A 6,309-nucleotide genomic window follows, 5' to 3' on the forward strand; every position below is an offset into this window, starting at 1 on the left:
ATAAATCTGTTCTCCTCTGCAAATACATGAAATCTTAAAAAAAAGAAAAAAAACTAGGCTCTCCACTGCATTTTGCAGCAGCAAGCAGGCCATAAATCAAGGCTTTGTTGCATCTGTGTAAAAAAAAACCAAGGCAGGGAAGCGTTCTTCCCAGAGAGGCGAATTGCCAGTCATTTTTGAGCTGGGCTTCTTTCATAGGAAAGCCCGGCAGGAACTCATTTGCATAGTAGGCCACACCCCTTGAGACCAAGCCAGCCGGAGCTGCATTCCTGTGCGTTCCTGCTAAAAAGAAGAAGAAGAAGAAGAAGAAGCAGCAGCCCTGCATGTGGGTAAGATCCCGAAACTATGGCTGCTTTTCAACGGCTCACCTGAGCTGTTCTGAGCTTCCAGTTTTGCTCCCCCCACCTTTTTGCAAATCGAACCTGGGATGGTTTATACCAGGGGTGACCAAACTGTGGCTTAGGAGCCACATGTGGCTCTTTCACACATATTGTGTGGCTCTCAAAGCCCTCCCTGCCCCATCGACTGGCTTGGAGGAGGAGGAGGAGGAGGAGGAGGAGGAGGAGGAGAAGAAGAAGAAGAAGAAGAAGAAGAAGAAGAAGAAGAAGAAGAAGAAGAAGAAGAAGAAGAAGATGATGATATTGGATTTATATCCCGCCCTCCACTCCGAAGAGTCTCAGAGCGGCTCACAATCTCCTTTCCCTTCCCACCCCCCCACAACAGACACCCTGTGAGGTAGATGAAGATATTGGATTTATCTCCCGCCCTCCACTCCGAAGAGTCTCAGAGCGGCTCACAATCTCCTTTCCCTTTCTCCCCCACAACAGACTCCCTGTGAGGTGGGTGGGGCTGGAGAGGGCTCTCACAGCAGCTGTCCTTTCAAGGACAACCTCTGCCAGGGCTATGGCTGACCCAAGGCCATGCTAGAAGGTGCAAGTGGAGGCGTGGGGAATCAAACCCGGTTCTCCCAGATAAGAGTCCGCACACTTAACCACTACACCAAACTGGCTCTCCATTTGTCTCTTGAAATCACTTGAAATCCATGTCTGCCTTCCTCCGTTTTCCTTCCTCCCTCCCTCCCTGTCTTGCAGCTCTCAAACCATCTAATGTTTATCCTATGTGCCTCTTATATTAAGCATGTTTGGCCACCCCTGGTTTCAGGGACAGCCTTAGACTGTCTGGTCCCCAAGGCCAAGCTGACTTATGGTGCCCCCCACCACTGAACATCACCGAGAGAGTCACATGGGGAGCACCCAATTTGGCACCCCCCAGATGGCCGGCGCCCAAGGCAATTGCCTAGTGGTAGAGCTGTCTCTGCCTGGTTTGGTGTAGTGGTTAAGTGTGCAGACTCTTATCTGGGAGAACCGGGTTTGATTCCCCACTCCTCCACTTGCACTTGCTGGAATGGCCTTGGGTCAGCCATAGCTCTGGCAAAGGTTGTCCTTGAAAGGGCAGCTGCTGTGAGAGACCTCTCCAGCCCCACCCACCTCACAGGGTGTCTGTTGTGGGGGAGGAAGGGAAAGGAGATTGTGAGCCACTCTGAGACTCTTCGGAGTGGAGGGCGGGATATAAATCCAATATCATCATCATGGTTTCTACACAGGCCATTTCCCCCCTTAAAATTGTGCTTGCTTAGAGCAGTCAGTTTATTATTACAGTCATTGACCACAACGTGTAAGTCATTTAGAACCTTAAAAGTACCTTACGAAAAGTCCCACGAAGAGTCTACATATTAAGATTTGAAGACCTGAGGGTTATAACAGTAAAAAAAGAATATAAAAGATTATTATTTAACCCTTTAAACCTTTTAAAAAGTCACTTTAAAATTTGTTAAAAGATTTACAGTTTGGCCTATTTGCTTCGCTTTTTGCGTTCTTTATAAACCGGGGAACAGAACCTAGCCACCTGTCTTGCTTGTCTGTTGGTTCCTATCTGACAGAAGATAATCTAATTTGAGTTTCTTTGATCTGCCAGGGAAGGAACCCTTCCAACAGCGGGCTGATAATTCCCCTTCGACTTGCCATATGAAAAGAACAATTAAAAGAATATATGCTCCAGAGAATCTATTTCAGGTTGGGAACAGGAACAGAGCCTAAATGCATGAAGAGTCCCTTTATACCTCCCCTCTACAACTGCAGATGGCAGGGACATACTCCTAGCTAGGGTAAAGGCCCTTCTAGTGTTGTGAGATTCAAGAAAGTATAGGTAGGAGACGGGGGTAACTATATATCTACTGTTTGCTGATGAGAAATGGATCTGCTTTGCCCCTCTCCATCTGCAATCTGCACAATTGCAGGTATGTCCCAAAATGCAATCGTGTATATAAGCGGCAAGAGCCCCGTAGCGCAGAGTGGTAAAGCTGCAGTACTGCAGTCAGAGCCCTCTGCTCATAACCTGAGTTCAATCCCAGCGGAAGCTGGTTCAGGTAGCTGGCTCCAGGTTGACTCAGCCTTCCGAGGTCGGTCAAATGAGTACCCAGCTTGCCGGGGGGGGGGGGAAGCATGGAGGACTGGGGAAGGCCACGGCAAAGCACCCTGTAAAAAGTCTGCCGTGAAAAAGATACGATGCGACGTCACCCCAGAGTCGGAAAGGACTGGTGCTTGCGCAGGGGGACCACCTTTACCTTTTTTTTATATAAAAGCGGCACAGCCTAAGAAATCCAAAACCTGCTGAACCAAGCAGTAGCCTGAAAGCCTTGGTGAGCAAACAGTAAAGGCTGGGAGAAGAGAAGAAACACAGGGGAGTGGGGCTAGCTCATCCCTGTACCAAGGTCACCCTGGAAGGCACAAGCTGTGTCTCTCCCCCCCCCCCTTTACTCCCCCAAGCCGGCTACCTCCAGCCCTGGAGTGCTCTCAATTCTGCCGCAAAGCAGTCTCCGCAAACGCTGACACCGCACTATGCCGCCTCCAACCCAACCTAGCCTCTGCAGTTCAATGCTAATGCCTCTCTCCTGGAAGGGCTGTCGTGTCAATTAAAGGCCTCCAGGTCATTGGGTGTGTTTTTAACCCTGCGTGTGTGGGGGTGTGTGTGTGTGTGTTGTGCTCGTCCTCCCTCCCTTTTAAAAAAGGCTGCTTTTAACTCGATAAAGTGCATTCTGAATACACAGCAGTCGGAACAGGGTGAGGGTCACCAATCCCCAGGTGAGGGCAAAAACCGAGAGAGGTCACTTCCAGACTGAGGAAAAAATGCAACCGCACGGTTCGAGCGACCAAAGAACGAAATAATAACGAGACAAGGTATAATTACAATAGCTAACGATGATTAACAATAAGTGGGAGTCCCGATGCGGAGGGGGTCGACCTGAAACTCCCTGCTTCGCGCAGTCTTCATGGATGGGGTGCTCCATTAGCGTTAACTCGAAAGGATTCCAGCTCAAATCCAAATTAACACTGACATTTCCACAGCGTTCCGGGACCGCAAATGATTAATTCTTCACAAGGGCACAAAAGTGTTTCCAAACGATTTTCAAAAACAGGCACTACATTCACCATGAGCCAGCGTGAGTGCAGTCCCCAGTGGCAGACCGGCCAGGGTGGGTCCTTGCTGCAGTGGGCCCCCTTAAACATTAGGAAAAGGAAAGCACCGGTCGTTTCCAGCTCTGGGGTGACGTCGCTTTCACAACGTTTTCACGGCAGACTTTTTACGGGGTGGTTTGCCATTGTCTACCCCAGTCTTTTACTTTCCCCCCCAGCAAGCTTTGGATTCATTTCACCGACCTCGTAAGGATGGAAGGCTGAGTTTACCTCGAGCCTGCTACCTGAACCCAGCTTCTGCCGGGATCTAACTCAGGTCGTGTGAGCAGAGCTTAGGACTGCAGTACTGCAGCTTTAACACTGCGCCACGGGGCTCATGCTCTTAAACATTAGACAATATGTTGGCGCAGAGTGGTAAGCAGCAGTACTGCAGTACTGTGGTCTGAACTCTCTGCTCACGACCCGAGTTCGATTCCGGCGGAAGCTGGATTCAGGTAGCTGGTGCAAGGTTGACTCAGTCTTCCATCCTTCTGAGGTCGGGGGGAAAGTGTAGAGGACTGGGGAAGGCAATGGCAAACCACCCCGTAAAAAGTCTGCAGTGAAAACGTGAAAGCAACGTCACCCCAGAGTCGGAAACGACTGGTGCTTGCACAGGGGACCTTTCCTTCCTTTTCCTAAAAACGTTAATGATCTTTTAGTAGCTTGAAAATATAACACAAGTTCCAATATTAAATGCAACTAAAATTTACGTTGTATTACTATTTTAATGACTCAGTGAGCCGGGAAGCCGATAGCGGCAGGGCCCAGGGAGGGGAACCTGGCTGCGCCCCTGTAGTGAAGGTGGCACCCTAGACAGCCACCTACCTCACCTGCTGCCACACACCAGCCATGGGTGGGCCCCCTTTGTCCGGCGACCAATATTTTTCGATCCAGCCCGCCACTGGTAGTCCCCGTTTTTGAAAACTGCTTGAGAACACTTTTGTGCCCTTGTGAAGAATTCATCATTTGCAGTCCCGGAACGCTGAGGAAATATCACGGTTAATTTGGATTTGAACCGGAATCTTTTTGAGTTAACACGAATGGAGCACCCCATGCATGAAGGCTGAGCGAAACAGGGAAGTTTCAAGTTGACCCCCTACACATTGGGACTCCTACTTATTGTTAATCACTGTTATGGTAATTATACCTTGTCTCATTATTATTTCGTTATTCGGTCACTCGAACCGTGCGGTTGTATTTTTTCTCAATCCCCAGGTGGGGGCAGGGGATCTCCCGGTTTGGAGACTCTCCCCTCGCTTCAGGGTCGTCAGAAAGCGGTAGGGTTCCCAAGTCCAATTCAAGAAATATTTGGGGACTTTGGGGGTGGCGCCAGGAGGCTTTGGGGGTGGAGGCAGGAGACAGGTGGTGACAAGCACAATTGAACTCCAAAGGGAGTTCTTGCCGTCGCATTGAAAAGGGACCGCACGCCTTTTAAATGGCTTCCCTCCATTGGAAATAAGGGAGGATAGGGGTACCTTCTTTGGGGGTTTATAGAATTCGACCCCTCAGTGCAATCCTTTTGAAACGTGGAGGGTGTTTTGAGGAGAGGCACCAGATGCTATGCTGAAAGGTTGGTGCCTCTACCTCAAAAAACAGCCCCACAAAACCCCAGATATCAATTCTCCATTGTTCCCTATGGAAATGGGTCTCCATAGGGAATTCTGGAGTGCCCAGCAGACATTTCCCTCCCCCCCCCGCCCACTTTCTGATGACCCTGAAGCGGAGGGAGGCCTCCAAACTGGGGAATCCCCTGCCCTCGCTTGGGGATTGGGAACCCTAGAAAGCTGGTGGGGGGGGGATGTCTGCTGGGCACTTCATTATTCCCTATGGAGACTGATTTCCATAGGGTATAATGAAAAATCAACCCACAGGTATCCGGGACTCTGGGGGGGGGGGGCGGGCGGCTGTTTCTTGAGGCTGAGGCACCAAATTTGCAGCATAGCATTCAGTGGCTCTCCCCAAAATACCCTCCAAGTTTCAAAAAGATTGGACCTCGGGGTCCAATTCTATGAGCCCCTAAACACGGTGCCCCTCTCCTTCATTATTTCCAATGGAGGGAAGGGATTGAAAAGGTGTGTGGCCCCTTTCAATGTGATGGCCCGAACTCCCTTTGGAGTTCAATTGTGCTTGCCACAGCCTTGCTCCTGGCTCCATCCCCAAAGTCTCCTGGCTCCACCCCGAAGTCTCCGGCCCCACCCCAAAGTCTCCTGGCTCCACCCCCAAAATCTCTTGGCTCCACCCTCAAAGTCCCCAGATATTTCTTGAATTGGACTTGGCAACCCTAGGAAGAGTGTTGCCAGCTTTGGGTGGGGAAATTCCAGGAGACAGGGGGGTGTTTGGATTGCTCACTCTGGATAGTGAAGTTGCTGGAGATTTGCGGGAGCAGAGCCTGTGGAAGGCAGGGTTTAGGGACAGAGTCTGCAGGATGCAAGGCCAAAAAAACCCGCCTTCCAACGCAGCCATTTTCCTCCAGGGGAAGAAGGGGTGCCAGCAAAGCCACGGGTGGCCAAGGGTAGCTCTCCGGATGTTTTTTGCCTACAACTCCCATCAGCCCCAGCCAGCATGGCCAATGGCTGGGACTGATGGGAGTTGGAGGCAAAACAAACATCTGGAGAGCTACCCTTGGCCACCCCTGCTCTAAGCCCGCGGTGTCGAACTCATTTGTTATGAGGGCCGGATCTGACATAAATGAGACTTTGTTGGGTCGGGCCATATCAAGCTGGGCCATGTGTGTTCCTATTTAAGATTAGGTAGCAGGGATTTCAACTTTAAAGCCCTATATGGCCTAGGACCTGCC

The sequence above is a fragment of the Heteronotia binoei genome, chromosome 2 (genome assembly GCF_032191835.1).
Source record: "Heteronotia binoei isolate CCM8104 ecotype False Entrance Well chromosome 2, APGP_CSIRO_Hbin_v1, whole genome shotgun sequence".
Taxonomy (NCBI): Eukaryota; Metazoa; Chordata; class Lepidosauria; order Squamata; family Gekkonidae; genus Heteronotia; species Heteronotia binoei.